Here is a 20,224-nt window from a genome sequence, read left to right on the forward strand (position 1 = left end):
CACACAGAAGATATTCTGGTACCTAGCACCAATTTTAGCTCTTTATCTAGGCTTCCTAAAATTCTTCGCCTGACTCTCCACAACAACACGATTAGATCCTCCTTCAGCTTCAGCTAGTCTTCCCTTTATTGCACTGCAGCTTGTCCTCAACGGTAAGGAGGATGTATCATTTTACTGTAATGGATTCTTAATTATTTCTCCATTGCTATTTCTGCCTTTCAGTGGGGGCAGGAATTAAATCGCATGTATTATTAATCGGTGCATTATCTTCCTATACATCCATAAACAATCCCACAGGGGTGTAGTAATTATTCTGCTTGTGAGAGCTCTTGTGTGTTCACCGCACCACACTCACACCCGCACTCTCGCTCACTGTGTGTTCAGTCCAGAGAGGGGACACCGGGCTAAACTCCTCATTCCAAAGCAATGATGATGGACGCACCTGGTCTAAGGAACAATTACACATAATTTGTTATCCTATTAGCATCTGTTAGCATATGGTTACAAATTATTTTTGAGTTGTAACCATGTCACTGATAGTCCGTCACCTTCACTTTGTTGGTTTTACAGACATTAAAAAATCGTCTCCTGATAATGAACCGCACTTAACTTTCACCTCAGCTTTCTATTCCGGAGACGACACCGCGTTCAAGGCCTAGGCGTGCATAAACAAAATGATTTATCCGTATCCAAAAAAAAAAATCCACTATTTAATTATTCCAGGGGCCAGCAGATTCATCTTGCGCTGAGTTATGGAGTGCCGCCTTTATGATTGAAGTTGATGGAATGTGGGGCGAAGAGTGTCGCCATAAATCCTCAATAACGCAAACGTTTGAGGAATCTCTCAAGATAAAAATGCAAATGTCATTAAGCGACGGTTACCTTGTGCTGATATAGCAGCTCATATTCAAAAAAAAAAAAAGCCGGCGTCGCCGCCAGAGCAGAGGAATAAATATAGCATCAGATGCTCAGTAACATCTGCTTTTACAGCTCGTGTAAGAGAGAGGCCTTTCGGAAATAAAAGCGTTGCCACATTTTTAATCTTACACCGCTGCTTCGTCTAATGAGGGGGCATAAACTTTTAGGCGGGGGTTAAGGATAAAGTGCAGGCTTGGAGATGCAAATGGGGGGTGGTTGAAAATGGCATCAGTACAATGTGCAGCCTTGTTAGCAGTCACAGCCCAACACTGAGGACAATCAAGACACCTCGTCACTTCCCTTTTATCTCCCGTCACTCGCCAGATGAAAAATCACTATGAATTTGCAACATCCAGGCGCATTAACATAACAAAGCCCGCGAGGAGAGAGAAAGCGAGAGAAAAAAGCCTGTCTTCTCTCAAATCTCCCAAAAGTCCCACGGACATGCTCGAGACGAGGCGTTCTCTCTCTCTCTCTCTCTTTCTCTTTCCCCTCTTCCCTTTTTCGTTCTCTCTTTCTCTCAAATTCTCTCTTTCGCACAGACACACACACACACACATACAGTAAGAGCAGCTGTCTGCCAAACACCTCGCGATCTCCCATCGCAACATCTCACCACTGCTACGCTGTCAGCACAATAGATTAGAAGCATTAAAGACAGTTTCTTCTTAAAGAAAAAGAAAGAATGGTAGGATGGGGGGGGGAGGAGGAGGAAGGAGGGTTAAAAAAGAAAAATCCTTTCCATATCAAACCCCCCCCACCCCACCCCTCAACCTCAGCCTCCATCCCTCCCCCTCAATGATTCTCATCTCCTGGAAAGAAACAGGATGAGAAGACATTATGCATATGAAAACGTCCTGTGATTTATGTATGCACGCCATGCAGATTCCATTACGGGACACCAGGCTTGAGTGAGATTTTTTTTATTTTTTTTTATTTTTTCAGGGTTTTTTTTCATTTTCTACTTCGGCCATGATGATCAGACATCTTTGCGCTACACTCACAGAAGCAGAACAGAGGAATATATCCACACACACACACACACACATCAGAAATGATAGACTGCTCCCAACCTGATTATGATTGTGTTTACAGAGGTGATGCTAAAATCTCTCACTCTACCACGTAGCGACTTTTGGAAATGAAAGTTGATATTGTATTTTCAGTGTCTACAGAAAGCCTATGTAAGGAATAAACCCGGGATGCGGAGTACTGTTACAGGAAAGTCATTAAAGATGAGGGAAGCTCAGTGAGAAACTTGTCATGTTACCGAGGAACCAGAACACACAAACACCTCTGTCCTGAAGACACTGTAGAAAACGTAGATTTACAGTTTTACCTCCAGCTGTTACGACTGGAGACTCCTTCCGTAAATGTAACATAAGCATCTCCTTACAGAACATTCATCAGATAACTTCCTTTGTTCTATAACACGGTGCTTATTATACCTCTTAAATTATGTGAAGCATCTATCATACCAGCCCATGATTTATCTTTTACTACAGAAATAATAAACATTATTAATATAACAGTAATATAAACCTGTGATTTGAATTTTACACAGGAAAAAAAAAAATTACCGTAGCAAGTTAAAAGATCTTAGTAAAGAGCCTAGTTAAATCTGTCTACTGTTATTATAATAGTTAAACTTGAGATTTCTAGGCATATTTTACTACTTTAAGCTTGATATTTTCATAATATTTTGAGCATTTATTTCTAGAAAGAAGTTAATCGAATGAGACAAGCTTAAAAATAGTAAAATATGTCTAAAGAATGGCCTAATAATCGTATATTTCATAGATAGATAGATAGATAGATAGATAGATAGATAGATAGATAGATAGATAGATAGATAGATAGATAGATAGATAGATAGATAGATAGATAGATAGGCAGGCAGGCATGCAGGCAGGACGGCAGGCAGGGACATAGATAGATAGATAGATAGATAGATAGATAGATAGATAGATAGATAGATAGATAGATAGATAGATAGATAGATAGATAGATAGATAGGCATGCAGGCAGGACAGCAGGCAGGGACATAGATAGATAGATAGATAGATAGATAGATAGATAGATAGATAGATAGATAGATAGATAGATAGATAGATAGATAGATAGATAGATAGATAGATAGGCATGCAGGCAGGACGGCAGGCAGGGACATAGATAGATAGATAGATAGATAGATAGATAGATAGATAGATAGATAGATAGATAGATAGATAGATAGATAGATAGATAGATAGATAGATAGATAGATAGGCATGCAGGCAGTCAGGGACATAGATAGATAGATAGATAGATAGATAGATAGATAGATAGATAGATAGATAGATAGATAGATAGATAGATAGATAGATAGATAGATAGATAGATAGGCAGGAAGGCAGTCAGGGATAGATAGATAGATAGATAGATAGATAGATAGATAGATAGATAGATAGATAGATAGATAGATAGATAGATAGATAGATAGATAGATAGATAGGCAGGAAGGCAGTCAGGGATAGATAGATAGATAGATAGATAGATAGATAGATAGATAGATAGATAGATAGATAGATAGATAGATAGATAGATAGATAGATAGATAGGCAGGCATGCAGGCAGTCAGGGACATAGATAGATAGATAGATAGATAGATAGATAGATAGATAGATAGATAGATAGATAGATAGATAGATAGATAGATAGATAGATAGATAGATAGATAGATAGATAGGCAGGAAGGCAGTCAGGGATAGATAGATAGATAGATAGATAGATAGATAGATAGATAGATAGATAGATAGATAGATAGATAGATAGATAGACAGATAGGCAGGAAGGCAGTCAGGGACATAGATAGATAGATAGATAGATAGATAGATAGATAGATAGATAGATAGATAGATAGATAGATAGATAGATAGATAGATAGATAGATAGATAGATAGATAGATAGATAGGCATGCAGGCAGTCAGGGACATAGATAGATAGATAGATAGATAGATAGATAGATAGATAGATAGATAGATAGATAGATAGATAGATAGATAGATAGATAGATAGGCATGCAGGCAGTCAGGGACATAGATAGATAGATAGATAGATAGATAGATAGATAGATAGATAGATAGATAGATAGATAGATAGATAGATAGATAGATAGATAGATAGATAGATAGGCAGGCATGCAGGCAGGACGGCAGTCAGGGACATCGATAGATAGATAGATAGATAGATAGATAGATAGATAGATAGATAGATAGATAGATAGATAGATAGATAGATAGATAGATAGATAGATAGATAGGCAGGAAGGCAGTCAGGGACATAGATAGATAGATAGATAGATAGATAGATAGATAGATAGATAGATAGATAGATAGATAGATAGATAGATAGATAGATAGATAGGCATGCAGGCAGTCAGGGACATAGATAGATAGATAGATAGATAGATAGATAGATAGATAGATAGATAGATAGATAGATAGATAGATAGATAGGCAGGAAGGCAGTCAGGGACATAGATAGATAGATAGATAGATAGATAGATAGATAGATAGATAGATAGATAGATAGATAGATAGATAGATAGATAGATAGTAACACATATCTAGAAACAGGCTTAATAGTCATAATAGTAATATGTCACTGTAATCTCATCATAGATAAGTAGGTAACTTTGACTAGATTCAGGATGCTGAGATCACTTGCTAAGATTTTTTTGCACTGTATTCAGTCAAACCTGCTCACTCAGTCATTTGTGTCTTGTTCAAATTCAGTGTGGACATGGAGACTATCCCGGGAATACGGGATATGATGCAGGAATACACCCTGGATTAGATTTCACTGGACTGAAGAACCAGGAGCAAACCAATGCTGACACAAGGAGGACATGCAAAGAACTTTCACACAGATACAGCAATGATACACACTACTGCCCCAGTCAGAGCAACTGTTTTATATACATATACTCACACCCTGAAGATTCAGATCAAACCCTCCTGGAATGTCTATTTTAAACCTTTTCTCATTGTATAACCTTTTCACTCACACAAACGTTTGAGTGTCAGCTGTTCATCTACAAACTGACTTAAAAGTGAAGAGAAATCCATTAAAACTACTGAGAGTTCGTTCTGACAGGAAAAGCAAATTTACACAATTTTTTACAGACATACCCCAAATGCAGTTGATGGACTTAGACATGTTTGGTGTCTTATGTTTGTATAATATTTGCATTGGAGCTATGAGGGGAATGTTTTTAGAAAAAGAAAGTCCTGACCCCAAAGCCTTTACTATACATATTTACTTAATCTTTATATACAGCAGGGTCCAAAAGTCTGAGAGCTTTAAAGGACATGCTTAGCATTGTTTTTTTTTTACAATTTACCACAAAGAATTTCATTACATATGATATGATCAGCAATAACTTGTGAGAATATTTATAGGTACATCCTCTGTTTGTTTTGATGGCAGTGTGAGTCTGAGCTGGCACACACACATGCACACACACACACACACACACACACGCCATAAGATTGTGTAAATTCTGATAAAGCATTTGTTAGATCAGATCAATCCGAGTGTCATCCAAACACTGAACGATGCTTCGATGGAAGGGATAAAGCTCAGAATTCTTCTTACAAAGATGTGAATATGGTAAGTATTTGTTCTTATTACATTTTCTTACATTTAAATAGTTAGCACAGAAATTCTCATTTATAAATGAAAGTTTAAAGTGGAGCCACATTATCATCCACAGAGACTCCAGCTTATTCACAAGAATCGGAAAAAGAGTGTCACAGTAATAGTTTGCTGATGTTTCTGGTGAAGTTTTCTGTTTATTGGCTAATTTAAGGGATTCATGTAGCTTACTCTACATTATACGTTGAGAAACTTGCCAATTAGGGAGAGCCTCGTAGTAGAGTAACTGCTCTTCCAAACTGAGGGGAACCAGTTGAGGTGGTTTGGGCATCGTACATCGATGCTCCCTGATCGGTTCCTGATAGAGTTCCTTTAGGGGCATCTCACTGAACAGAGATCTTGTGACATGCTGGAGAGATTAGAACTCAGAAATGGCTAAGGAAAATCTTAAATCTTAACTCTAGGAGGAGCTGGAATCTGCAACATCAGCAGGAAAAATGGAAGGATAACAAATGGATGGATGGATGGATGAATTTCTGTTTCAACAATAATTCCACATTCAAAATTTGAGTGAAAAATACTCTCTATAAACAAAATCAATGGCCAAACAGGTTTAAATAGTATTAAGGTGCACATTAGAAATGCCACAGTTTGTTTCTTGTGTCTGTTTAGTGTATCAGGTTGGTATGGCCTTTTAAATTAAATATAAACATATCACTATGACGACGGAAAACATATCACTACGACGATGGAAACCAAAAAGACACTGAAGGCAAGCAGAGGTAGAAATTCTAGGTGCGTGAATTCTAGGTTCAAACAATGCTCCATCAGTTTCTAACTGGTTATAACTGGGGATTTAATGCAGTTTTTTGTACAAGTTTATGATATTTTCTAACAGATTTACTTTTCAAAACATAAACAAACTACTAGTCTCATTTTTACCACTGTCACCCTGACCAGACATTTACTAAGGATGATGTAATTGATGTAATGCCACGCATTCACATTAATGAACACAGACTCTCTTTGTCCCGAGACTCTCATATCTGAGAGCTCACTGTGTGAAAGTAAAATCCACCCACCTTTTATTCATATGTGTTATATAAGTGCATATAATATGGATGAATATATTCGTATTGGGTTACATTCCTGGTGTACAGTGACTGTTCTGTTGATTGAACAATATCACAAGCTAGAATTATATTAAATTAGTGCTAGACTAAGCAATTGCCCCATAAACATACTGAATGCAATCTATGAGTGTGACCCATTTTATGCCGTCTCTTTCTGCTGCACTGAGGCTTTTCTACTTTGCCAAAAAAAAAAAAAAATCTGTAAGCTAAATCAGTCCCTGTGTACACTCCCCTCCATTGTCGGGAATTTGCATACAAGCTCTGCTGTATTGTTTGGTTTGTTAATCACGTGCATGGCCAAGATGACAGAAAAGTGGTTCAGGGGAGAGAAAACAGAACGGCCCTCGCACTCCTCCATCCTCCCCTCTCCTCCCCTCTCCTTTTCTTCAGCCTCCAGTGATTGAGGTCAGACAGCCGCTTCCTCTCTGGCCAGCTAATGTGATTGCATCGGAGCAATCCCCCTAAACTGCATCCAGCTCTGATCTGCATAGTAATTGGCTGTGCTCTCCTTGGATGTGACCTTGGTGAGGTGCTCAGTCACTTTATCCTACAAACCGCCAATCACTTCAAAGTGCTTTAGCTTTCTTTATTTTCTTCCTTCACTGCTGTATATAACATGGCGGACAGTGAGATATATCTCTGGAAGCTAAAGTTCACCAAAAAGTAGTTTGGGCACTTGAGGTACTTGTGGTACTTCATGCAGAGGAAGGTATATGTGACAGAGCCACCATGACACCCTGATCATTTCCCTGTTATGGTTTACTTTAAATCCCTGTTACCTCATCGTTCATTATTGGTTTTGTTCATATACTTTTGATAAAGTAAACTTGGCTTGTATTACGTTTCGTTTCCAGAGTTTTATGGAAGTCATGCTGCGTTATCAACACATTATTTAATAAATTTAAACATATAATCACTGATACGATGAAGCATTCTGTAAGGAGATGTTTAGTTAACGTATATGGAAAGAGTCTCCTGTGTCAACCTGTTAGAACAATCAGTACATTTTTCATCACGGGAAAGTCTTCAGGACAGAGGACCTGGGACTTTCCAGTTTCTTGGTAACATGACAAATTGTGTGTGGTATTTTTTTCTTTCTTTTATTAAATTCAAGAGAGGAAAAAAAAAAGAGTGGCTGGTGAGTGAAGGACTTTTTATAGCTGTTAGTGATAACAGGAACTAACTTGTTTCGCAGACATTCCACAAGCTGCAAGTATAAAGGAAGATGTTCTTCTTTACTAGATTCAAAACTGCAATAATTGGTCATTTGCTATGGTATAAGATTTGGGATTTTGTGTTTGTGGAAACTTTGGGATAATAAAAGTCTTGCTCTTTGCCTAGCAATGTCATACCACCCAGGTGTTGATTACTTTCCAATAACAGCACACCACCAAGTGCTTTAATCCTTACCAGACTCCCCCACACCTGTATATAACACACTTATATTATAATAGTACTTTATATTTACGTAACCAACTCCTTCACTGTATTTCACTACAGATCTGATACAAATCTATATATTTCTAGAGATTTAATAGAGAATAAATGAATAAAATGGAAAGCTAAGAGACATATTAAAAGCAAATATGCCAGATGTAGTGTAGCTAAATTTAAGTTATATAATTTTAAGATACTGTATATGTGTGTCTGTGTGTGTGTGTACACTATATTGCCAAAAGTTTGGGGACGTCTGCCTTTACATGCACATGAACTTCAGTGACATCCCAAGGCTTTCCACAAGGTTTAGGAGTGTGTTTATGGGAATTTTTGACCATTCCTCTAGAAGTAGTGCATTTGTGAGGTCAGGCACTGATGTTGGATGTGAAGGCCTGGCTCACAGACTCCAAGTATATATACTGTATACATAATAGTGGTTTTACATTCAAATCAGTTCCTTATCAGTTTATATTTCTGTCACGTTAGCACTCCATGGTCCCCAGTTCAATTCACTTGGGTTACTCTCTGGGTGGAGCTTTACAAGTTCTTTGTGTATTTTCAGGTTTCCTTCTGGTTCACTGGTTTTGTCACACTTCCCAAAAACGTGTCAGTAGGTGCATCGGATATGTTACATCCCCCTTAGTGTGTGTGTGTGTGTCTGTGTGTGTGTGTGTGTGTGTGTTGCCCTGCAATGAATGGGAATCTCATCCATGCTATATTCCCTATATCGATAGTCTCCGGATCCACCGCCACCCTGAAGCCGAATAAATAAATAAATAATATTTCATTGAGACATACCTCATAGCTCTGTAAGTTATCTATAAATCTCTGAACCATTGAGAAACAGATAGTCAAAGTCCTAGCGAGCTCTACAGATCTCCGTAAAGGTGAACCGTGGCTTCATAAACGGACATCATTTTATACAGAACATCCTGTTTTACTTAGATTATAAGCTTTTTTTTTCATTTCTGCAAAATGTTTCCCAGTAACCTTCTCCCTGTCCTTCTAGCAATGCACGGATTTGTGTATGCTCTTTTAGAAGTTAAAAGTCGTATGTATTTTTTATGAATGTCTCCAGACTCCCCCCCCCCCACCTCTACCACCACCACCACCACCATTCCCACCCCCACGCCAAGCTGAAAACAAAGCCTCGCAACTTCATATGTCCCCAGATGTCAGTGACAAGGTACGCGCCGGCTTTTTCTGCTGATTTGATGTGCATTTCAAACAGCCAACTTCACAACTATGCTGCTGATTTGCAATGGAGATTCTGCTTTTTTTTTTTTTGTTTTTTTTTCCCCTTATACTTTGCTTTGGAGGCAAAACAGAATGTCAAGTGAGTGACAAGTTTGTTTTCGTGTAATGATTTCTACAAACTCTTGGTCTGTTGTGTTTTGTTCCTTTGCTGGTTTGACCTAGTTGCAGATGAACACACGCTCCGGTTCTCGCCGCTTGCTCTCTCCAGTGTCTCAGACGCTGCGTTCTTATTGTTAATCACAGTACACTAAAACAAACCGGCACTACGGCGGTGATTTGGTGTAACTAGATTCAAATATTCCTAATATATTGCACATATAATCATTACCAACATAAATGAAACAGATTGTTATTGGAGTGTGTTTAGCACTAAATTCATTGAGCCCGGTCCTGTTCATTTCTCCCCCCAAGAAGCCCATTATATGTGCAAACATTGCCCGTAATGAATGTCTTTTTATGAGGTCCCTGAGGAAGTCGCAGCCGCCAAGGGATCAGCGCGCCCGGCAGATTTAGCTGGAACGCTCTCAGCCGTATTCAAAATGGAGGAAAGCTTTGTTATACGAGTGTGCTGCATCCCTTGGGCTGTCTCTCAGCGTAAGCCATGGGCTGTGATGACTTTCTCATACCAAAGCGGCGCCCCTCTCACTTTCCCTTTCTCTTTTTCTTTCTCTCCCTCCCTCTATCGCCCACTCTCAGAGCGATGGTGGCATAATTGTGCTATGGGGTTTTTCGACGCTGACATATTTGTCACCTGGAGATGTGCCACTGCAATCTCAAGATGAGGCCCTGCTTCCTGTTTGGGGCTTTCGATACGTAGAGACTCTTTGTTGACTTGCTTCTTTCTGTCTTTGTGTCAGGGAACTGACAATTTGGAAAAGTTTTATTCGCCTCCAACTTTTCCCCCACACAGCTCTGAGCAGAGAGATCGACTTGATACGGAAACTGAGATGGACCAGCAGACGAGAGCTTCTATCATGTACCGTGTTAGATAGACGCCTCAGATCTTCATTTATATCTGACTTCATTGTCTAATTTAGCATTTGTTGGCCTTATAAGCAAGTTCTTAGAATTGATAGCTATGGGTTTTCAGTATCTTTAAACAGGTCTAGCTGAAGATCCTTTTCTAATAGAGAAGCACTCGTATGTAAGGTTATACACACAACCTTCAAAAAGCCTTCATAGAAGCCGTAAGTGTTCTGCATCATACCTTTTTCTAAGAGCGTGAGAGTTCAAACCTGAGTACAGAACTCCAGTAATGGCTCTTAGACAGCCCTGGGGTTGGAACTTACCACCTTCAGGTCAGTGAGCTGCTGAGCCACACTTCAGGGCTCCTCAGTGCTTCTTTGGAAAGTCTTAACTTTGATCTTTCTGATCTAAAAACACTATTTCTCCCTAAAAGTCCTAAACTATTTCACAGTTGCTAAATATTCTTTGGGTATATATAATAAAAAGTGTTTCCTCAAGGGTTCTTTGGATAATTAACAGATCTGAGCTGGGTAAATGGTTTCTACTTAGGAAAAGAAATGTAGATTGAACCCCTTTTTTTTTTTTAGCCATGCCAATTTAGAACAGAACTTGTTAATGCTAAGGGCTATTAACCAAGCAATGGTTAACAGTTTTAGCTAAAAGGGTCTCTAAAAGGAAAATTTTCTGAATGGAAAAGTGCATTCAGATAAAAACATTAGATTATCAGAATGTTTTTTGATTATTATTTTTAGGAACATTTGATTCCTCTCATCTGTTATCTAGATGTTAATATACAGTTATGGCCCAAAAGTCTGAGAAACACTAATGAAAATGTTTCTATTTTACATTCTGTTTTAATTGAATAGAACAACATTCAACACTTTTCAGTACAAATGATCTTAATGGCAACACCCTGAGTGAAAAGTAGAATCTGTGATATATTTACGTGACTTCCAGAGACTTTGTTCGTCCTCTTTTTTGTGCACTCGAGCCTCATGGACTCAACAAGTTTGTGCAAAAACTTCCGATCGAATCCATCCGAGCGTCGTCTGAACACGTGCTACAAAACGAGAGATTAGACATGGAGGATATCTGACTTTTTTTTTTTTGTACAAAGCAGTTAACATGGCCCAGAATCTTGAATATTAATTAAAGATATTGAACATTGAGTTTCTGTTCCATCTAAAACCTTGCACATATTTCCAATTTTCGTTTTAGTTCAACATTTTAGTACAAACCATTATGTTGGTTTTGGTTAAAGTGGGAACATTTGAAGAACATTATTTATGTGTTATTCCAGAGCAATCTTGAATCCTTGATTCGGATTGGTCCCCAAGCCAGAGGCAACAGTGGCAAGGAAAAAACTCCCTGAGACGATACGAGGTAGAAACCTGGAGAGACTCAAAACCTCATCCTCATCTCGGTGACATCAGAGTGTGTGATTATAAATCATTTCTTTCGACAACAGTATATAGTCAGTGGAGTTGTGTAACCAAGAGCTTTTAAGCAACTTAAAGTGTAATTTCATTATAGATTTAACATCATTTATTTATGTCTTCATGCCAAATGTTCAATGAACGTTTGACAAATGAACATTTCTCTATCCTGACAATCTAGATGATCTGATTTTTTTAAAAATGTATAACTTTTTGATAGGGTGAAATTCTCTGTGAGGGCATGTTTATTTTTTATTTTTATTATTTAATTATTACATTATTATCAATTATTTATGGAAGGAGTCCTCATTCTCAGCACCGATCAAAAGTCAGAGGAGTAAAAGTAACTTAAAGTAAATGTAACTTTAGGCTTTCTGACATGATACTCTACTTTTTTAAAGGGGTTTTATAATATGACAAGTTTTTGTCTTATTCACTGCAAGAGACGGGGAAAAAAAAAAAAAAACCAGAAGCCGGAACGACATGATGAGGGAGGCACAGATTCACAGATGTCCCACAAAACTATAAAAAGGACAGGAAGCATGATGCAGTGTTGAATAATACATTTAAACCTGATTGATTCATCTTTAATCAGTGATTAATTTTGATGTAGTATAAAAGTAATAAACTTACGAAAATCCAAAATTGAAATGAATCAACTTTGGGGCTATTGAGAGTCACTCTGCTCTGTGTCAGGCCACATCATTGCTTGCTGTCATTGATTATTTTGCTCGAACAGCTCTCCCTGTCATGTTTTCCTCCTTATGTATCACAGTCTAACCTTTTTTAAACCTGTCGAGTTACCCAAAAGCATCACAGCACAAAAATCATCATAAAATGGTAGAGCGAGGATAATATAGAACACACTCTCTCTCTCTGTCTCTCTCTCTCTCTCTCTCTCTCTCTCACATGATCTTAACTTTGCCATGCTGATGGGAAACTCAGCAAAGATCAGTTAGCATGAGACTTGCTTACCCAGCTATCCTCCATCTCAAGCCCTTATTTATCACTAACTGACAGAAGTGATGCTTAGAACTGGGAATATTATTTGTTCCATACTATATCATCTCCCCAACCATGATCAGAATTGAACTCATGGGCAATCAGACTGTGCCAGAGGAAATATATAGTGTATCTGAGATTTAACTGCTCATAAGATAGGAGAAAGAGCTTATACAGCAAGAGATAAGCTGTGCATTGTGTATGCTGACCTAATTGTATCCGGTCTTATCCTTTTCCTAGTGTCTACTTCATACTGCTTCATTTCCTCATTCAAATTATTCATCAGGCAAGCGTTTGGGTTTATTTCCCTCTCTCTCTCTCTCTCTCTCTCTCTCTGTTTTTTTTCTTTGTTTTGATACCTTTAGTGTGCTCTGGTGGGATTTGAGCAGAACAGAAAAGTGGTTCTGGTTTCTCTCTCTCTCTCTCTCTCTCTCTCTCAGTGCCAAACACTATTGTTGAAACACCTTAAGTCCCAGGTGTAGGAGGGGGGATGCCGGACTGAAATACACACATGCCCTATTTAAATGCTTCAAAGAAGGCAAGCGAGGAGCATCTGTACGGTAGAGCCCCCAGATACGGCTCTACCTGTGATGCTTACTTCCTCCATTTGATTATTTTTCCCTTTTAAAGAAAGTTTCCATTGTTGCAGAACTGAATATATAAAATAGCAAGGCCCCGTTTTCTTTTCTCTCATTTTTTTTTTTTTCAGCCTGCATTTGCATTTGTAGGCCTTACAGAACATTCTGGTTTGAAAAAGACTAAAAACTTAAAATTAAGGATAAGCATAATGCATAACTTCATCCTTACTGAACAATCAAAACAATAGAATCTGATAAAGTGTCCCTGAAAAAGACAAGAACATCATCTACTTGTGTATGAGAGATGAAAATGAAGAACTGTCACCGATTTTTTTTTTTTTTTTTTAATTTTTAGCTAAAAAAAGGCACGCTGAAAAAAAACAAGCAAAATCACACAGTTATACAGCAAAGTGTGAACACACACACAGAGAGAGACAGAAAGAGATTGAGAGAGAGAGAGAGAGAGAGAGACAGGAAGCCACTTCTACACGTTAGAAAGGGAAGGAGTTTGGTGTTGAAGGTGAGAGAGGAGGAGTACTCAGTGTTTGCATGCAGCCTGCTTTTGGCACGGCTCGAGCCTGGCAGGGCACAGCGACCCAGTGGGATTCTGGGAAAAAGGAGCCCACAGCATGGCGCGTGTGACAACAGCTGCTGTGTGGCACGGGACGAATGTAGCCGCGCTCATCAAATCGTGTCAGTCACATTTTTCCTAATTAACAAGCATCTGTTTCGCCGTTTCATTTACACGCTTGTCACTGACCCCTAACCCACCGAGTAGATGAGTAGATGCTGAGATGCGCAGGAGTGAACAGTGATGTCAAGGTTGTGACAAAAGACAAAAAGACATGTCATTAGATGAGATGCTGATCAGCAACATATAGCAACATATATATATATATATATATATAGAGAGAGAGAGAGAGAGAGAGAGAGGGAGAGAGAGAGAGAGAGAGAGAGAGAGAGAGAGAGAGAGAGAGAGAGAGAGAGAGGGCGGGAGGGAGAGAGAGAGCCTTTCTATCATACACAGCATGAACTTTAGCAGCAATTTGTTCATCACTGAGCATCTTGTGTGCCCCTGACCCTGTTGCTGGTTCACTGGTTGTCCTTCTTTGGATCACATTTGGTTCGTACCCCTGCAAAACCATTGCATACCATGAAAGAGCTGCAGTTTTGGAGATGTTCTGATCCAGTCATCTAGCTTAGTCATTTAGCTCATCCTTACACTTGCCCATTTTTTCTGATTCCAACACATCAACTTCAAGAGTCTTCACATGCTGTCTAATATATTCCACTATATATATATATATATATATATATATATATATATATATATACCAGTCAAAAGTTTGGACACATCTTCTAATTCCATGGTCTTTCCTGATGTTTATTTCTTTCTACATTGGAAAACAATGCTGAAGGCGGCCGAAATCCACAATAATGTCGTTTGAACAGTTGATATTGAGATATGTCTGCTACTGACGCTCTGTAAAGCCTTCATAACGCCTCTAATCTGAGGTGCTGTTATTGGTGATTTCTGAGGCTGGTAACTCTAAATGAACTTCTCCTCTGCAGCAGAGGTCAGTTTTGGTCTTGCTTTACTGGGATGGTCTTCATGTGAGCCAGTTTCATCATGGTGCTTGATGGGTTTTGCAAATGCACTTGACAATACTGTTCTTGCAACAGAACTATTCCAGAACACCTGACCTTCGTGTCTTAAAATAACAACTGACTGTTTTTTGTTGTTGTTACATATGGATCACTTAAGTCCATGTGTGTTATTTCATAGTTTTGAAATCTCCAGTATTGTTCTACAATGTAGAAAATAAATCCCTAAACAAAAACCATTGAATTAAAAGGTGTGTCCAAACTTTTGACTGGTAGTGTATATATATATATAGAAAGAGAAAGAGAGAGATAAAGAGAGCGAGAGAGTGAGAGAGAGAGAGAGAGAGAGAGAGAGAGAGAGAGAGAGCGTGCTAATGTATACGCTAATTAAACATGTAAATCTAGCCCCACCTATATTGTTTTGAAATATTTATATTATGGACTTATTACCATTTTTGTCCCCCAAAGATATTTCATATTAGAATAAAATGACTCCAAATTAGGCAAAAGGCTGATGTTTCCACATTTAGAGTCTTTTCATTATCAAAACACACACACACACATACTCACACACACAAAAGACACACCCTGGACATTAAGCTTTGGACAGGTTCCATTTTCTAAAAGAGTTCTACTTAGAACCCTCATTGAAAGGGAAACCATCTGATGCTTACAAGTTCCCTGAGATGGACAAACCTTAGATTCCAGGGTTCTAGGTTCTAGATTAACACAGAGAACTTTCTTCTAACCATCAAAAAAGGCTTGAAGAGAAAATGATATTGTGTGTGTGTGTGTGTCTCTAACTCAAAACATTCTTTAAATATCAGTTCTAATAAAACGATAGAAGTAAATAGCAGTTAAATAGCAGCTCTAATAAAATGATATAAGTAGTACTAATCATAACATCACACCAGCTGAAGGTTTAGGATTATAGATGTCAATGTAATTAAATGGGGTTTTTTTCTCCTCTTAATGAATTCACACACCCAAACCTCTTTCCTCATATTATATAACATTAGTGTAAGAATCACACACTTATTTTTTTGCACACATGTTCACAATCACACACACACACACACACGTGCACACTATACTGTATGTATGTTCCCACAGGAGCTTCTGTATGGCCTTGAACATGTTTCCCTTTGAGTAATTAACATGCAGCTTTGTACAATATCTTAGAAAGGACGACAACAAACAAGACGTGAATGTCGTGTTTTTCGAGAAACGAAGATATCTTCGCCGTTATTTGACATGAAAAACAGATTTCAGAGCATTGTTGTCGCCTTCCCTTTTCCTTTTCTTTTTTTTTTTTCATTCGTCAAAATTGTTCCGCCGCCAAAAAGTGACTTGATTGAAGCTCGGATTCATTAAAACTTAATTAATATGCATCATTATGTAAATGAGATGGCCGTTAATGAGTTTTTAAAAGAAGCATTCCTTAATTAGTTCACTTTTAATGGCACCATCATTTATCTTTCCCTTCTTTGAAGCAAAAATGATGTGCAAGAACAGCCTGTATCAAAATGCTAATCTAGATTTCATTATTTTTCGATCTTACTCTTGATTTTTGTGCAACTTAGCGGGACATTTCCAACAAAGATCTTTCCTAGTTTTTTTTTCTTTCTTCTTCTTCTTTTGGCCTGTGTGTGAAATTTAAACATGAACGCTATCTGTCTTTTCTTTTCTTTTTCTTTTTCTTTTTTACCCTGCACATAATCTCATCATTTTTCAAGGCTGAAGAAACATTTCGGAAGAGTTTTTCTTTGACGGCATGTGCTGTTGCAAAGAGTTAGCAAAGAGCTAACAAAGCGCATGAGTAAAACCCCCGTGCATGGCAGCATCGACTCAAATCTAAAGCTGTGAAAAGTCATCAAGAGCTTTCTCTCTCTCTCTCTTTCTCTTTCTCTTTCTCTTTCTCTCTCTCTCTCTCTCTCTCTCTCCCTCTCAGCCCTGGATGTTGAGTGCAAAATGTAAATCCTTCAGTTTTAGGTGTTTATGATGTGCTGCATTTGTATGCGCATCGTTGTGTGCTTTTGTGATCTCGCTAATGTTATTTAATGAGAAGTCTGTGTAAGTGTGGCATCATTATAAAACAAGATGAGTTCATTCAGCTGGGTGTGCTTTTCTATTTTTCTTTTTTCTATTTTTTTTTTTTTTTATAAATTATATAATTCCTGGATTCTTTATGAATCTCAAATAATAACAATAATGATAATAAAAATAAAATACAGGCACTGAAGTGAGGAGACATGGCATACAATTTATTTTTTAATGTTTAGGAAACTTCTCCTCCAAATCATCTTGACAAATAAATGTGAATCGCTGGAAATGAAGTGTTAACTTTATGGATACATAATTATCAGGAAATTATGTATTTAGAGACGGTTATTCGTATTGATATAACTATGTATAATTACAACTGAGAGGGAGATTTATTATATATTTTGTTAACACGCTGCATCAGAACTGATGTTTATCTGCAGCAGCAAAGAAACTGAGCCACAGTGTACAGTGAGTTATGCACTAGATTATTTTTTCTTTCATAAATAAAGATGATCACGTTACGTATTTAGAGCTGTGTCTGTCACGAGGAATAAAAACGCTGTTGATTTTGCAACTTATCAATTATTATATATTTATGATATGATACGTCTGTCAAATAATCTAATGTGAACATAATACACAAAGCAAACCCAGCTTGAATTTATATTAAAGATATATTACTATAAACACTGTTTGTAGAATTAAAAAGCCTCATACTCATTACTAATGTTTTTCTAAAAAATAATAATATTTTCTTATACTAAGCTTATAATCCATTTATAACATGTTACAAATACATCCGGGTGTCCAGTGATGTTTATAAATGAATTATAACACCTCTGACTGTAATAAAGCCTGTAACGCTTTATGAGTGCATTACAACATGATGAATGAATTCATTTCTGGCTTATGATACACACGTCGCCTCGGTGGAAAGTGTTGTATGCTGTGTATCCCAACTAATATGCAAATGCAAGCCGAAATCCGAAGAAGTCGTATGCCGAGCCGTAAAAAAGACTACTGTATTTATTGCAGGAGAAATGTGTCAGTAAATCTGTGAGTTTTGGAATTACTGTATCTGCCGTGAGCGTTGAGTTAATACACAAAAACACATGTACGCTCTTACGCAGCTGCTCTCTAAATATAGCTCATTATAACTCAAACCACAAGTACAATTATTACATTACAGCAGAGCTGAATTCTGTTGCTTAAAGCCTATTATTATTATTATTATTATTATTATTATTATTATTATTATTATTATTATGGAATTCTGCTGTATTGTGTCTGCACCTCTCCGGACTCTACTCACAGAGACGTGTATAAATTAGTGTTTAACGAGACGCCATCTCCCATAAATTATTCAAAAAACCTGGGATTACAATATGAGATCAAATGCTAGGAAAGAGAGAGCACTCTGCTGGAGGCACAGCCATCACGTCCTCGTTCTGATGTTAAATAAGGCAGGAGCTCGGCGGCTCCTCACACTGCTGTGTGGTAAACAGCAAACAGCCTGCACCGTTATCACCCTCGTCTTGGCCTGAGCGTCTAAACGCCTCGGCTTAATGTCCTCACAGCGTTAATGTTTAGGGCTGCCGTTTGCTGAGCTTAGAAATCCTTTGTGAGTCCCAAATTTGTTTTTATTTTCTGTCTCGTCGCTGTCTCTCCTTTCTAATTGTGTAGATTTCCTTTCAGTTGATCGACTTCACCTGCCTTTTTCTGAACCTTTGAAACGCCACGTTCATTCCTCACTCTCTTAAGTTATGAATATTAAAACCATAATTCTTGAGATGCAGAAAGATTGAGGGATGTGGCATAGAAAAGATGGTGCATTAATGATTTTTAAGGATTCATTTCCTTCTCTTTATTTAGTTATTCTGGTTGATCTTCCACCTATGATGCCTTTTTTTTTTTTTTTTTGATAACTTTTCTTTAAGATTTTTATTGATTTTATTCAATTCTGTCCAATTAAATATTGACGTTTACAATTTCCTGAGGTTTCAGAGTAAATTTTTTATTATTTTTCTTTCTTTCTTTCTTTCTTTCTTTCTTTCTTTCTTTCTTTCTTTCTTTCTTTCTTTCTTTCTTTCTTTCTTTCTTTCTTTCTTTCTTTCTTTCCACTTTTCCTCTGTTTGTTCTTAACCTCTTGAACTCCATCTCTGCTTCCAGTCTCTCCGTCCTCTTGCTCTCTTGGCATTCATATTTCATTAAATACATCTATCTCAAACTTGAGGTGTAATATAAAAGTTTCAACTTTTTTCTTCTTTTTTTTTTTTAAATAATAATAATAATAACCATAATAAAACTTTCCATTCAGATTGATCAAGCTGGCCATTTTCAGGATGTAACTTCGGGAGGAAAATGAACTCTACTCAGCCTGGAGTAGAGGAGTTTAATTAAGAATATACATTTTCACAATGGCAGTGTGTACCTGAAATATAGCAAAGGCAGAAGAACTTACTAGAAATATGACTAATCAAGTGCTAATGACGTCAAATGTAATGCACTGAATTTACTGAAGCACAGTAATAATGATTAGCTGTTAAAAAAAATAATAATTAATTAAAAGAATTTGTTTAAAAATTAATAAATAAATTAATTAGTTAATTTAAAAAAAATAAATAAATAAAAGACATAAATAGTGAACTTCAAATCACAGAGAAAGCAAGCTCCATAATATCTCAACATAAAGTAAACACACTATATTATTATAGACATATTTTCCTACTATATATATATATATATATATGATTTCAGTAAGCAGACCAAAATCTGGATTCATATTTTTAATGTATATTTTGCAAATGTAAAGAAAGTAAATGCTCACCGTGGCAATGGGGTAAAATTGGATATTGCTTGAGAAAAACAAGGAGATGAACTTATGAATATGTGTGTGTGTGTGTGTGTGTGTGTGTGTGTGTGTGAGCATGTGTGTGCAGGTGTGTTTGAGGCTCATCAGTACTGTACAAACTGAAAAGACAGTGTAGTGAGAGGTGTGAGACAGTTAAAGTGTGTATTGCAGCGCCCCCAATGGGCCACATCTCATCCTCTCAAACACAAACACACTCCTCGGTACATGAAGAACCTTAGATACACCTGACTGGACCTTTTCTATAGAGTAACAGGGGGAGAGAGAGAGAGAGAGAGAGAGAGAGAGAGAGAGAGAGAGCGAGGGAGAGAAAGAAAGACTATATAGCCAACTTAAAA

General features: G+C 37.4%; 1 long non-coding RNA gene across 1 annotated transcript in view; it reads right to left on the minus strand.

Moving 5' to 3' along the window:
• The window catches only part of LOC131345605 (uncharacterized), a 40,662-nt gene extending 20,713 nt beyond the window's left edge, over nucleotides 1-19,949 (minus strand). Inside the window, exons 1-2 of the long non-coding RNA XR_009203506.1 lie at nucleotides 19,845-19,949; nucleotides 11,297-11,410 (exon numbers count right to left, since the gene is read on the minus strand). This is a non-coding gene — a long non-coding RNA (uncharacterized LOC131345605). The remainder of the gene's footprint in view (nucleotides 1-11,296; nucleotides 11,411-19,844) is intronic.
• Nucleotides 19,950-20,224: the final 275 nt, after the last annotated feature.

Source organism: Hemibagrus wyckioides, linkage group LG25 (genome assembly GCF_019097595.1).
Source record: "Hemibagrus wyckioides isolate EC202008001 linkage group LG25, SWU_Hwy_1.0, whole genome shotgun sequence".
Taxonomy (NCBI): domain Eukaryota; kingdom Metazoa; phylum Chordata; class Actinopteri; order Siluriformes; family Bagridae; genus Hemibagrus; species Hemibagrus wyckioides.